Source organism: Fulmarus glacialis, unplaced genomic scaffold, assembly GCF_000690835.1.
Source record: "Fulmarus glacialis isolate BGI_N327 unplaced genomic scaffold, ASM69083v1 scaffold37382, whole genome shotgun sequence".
Lineage (NCBI taxonomy): Eukaryota > Metazoa > Chordata > Aves > Procellariiformes > Procellariidae > Fulmarus > Fulmarus glacialis.
This window is the reverse complement of record NW_009196562.1, coordinates 6,028-6,249: the sequence shown is the minus strand read 5'-3', so window position 1 is coordinate 6,249 and position 222 is coordinate 6,028.

Genomic DNA, 222 nt, shown 5'->3' with positions numbered 1-222 from the left:
CCCTGCCGCAGCATCCCGGCCACTCAGGCAGGCTTCTGGCAAAACCAGAGAAGAGAAAAGTGGGTATAACCAACATTAAAATCAAACAAAAAGCAACGGCGAGTCCTTCCAGGTCACCTCCCCGCAGCTGCGGAACGCAGGGAGAGGTGCCCGCCCTCGCGCTCCCCTCCCGACGCGTGCTGCGCGGCGGGACGCCAGCCTCCCCCGGCGCTCCCCGCGGGG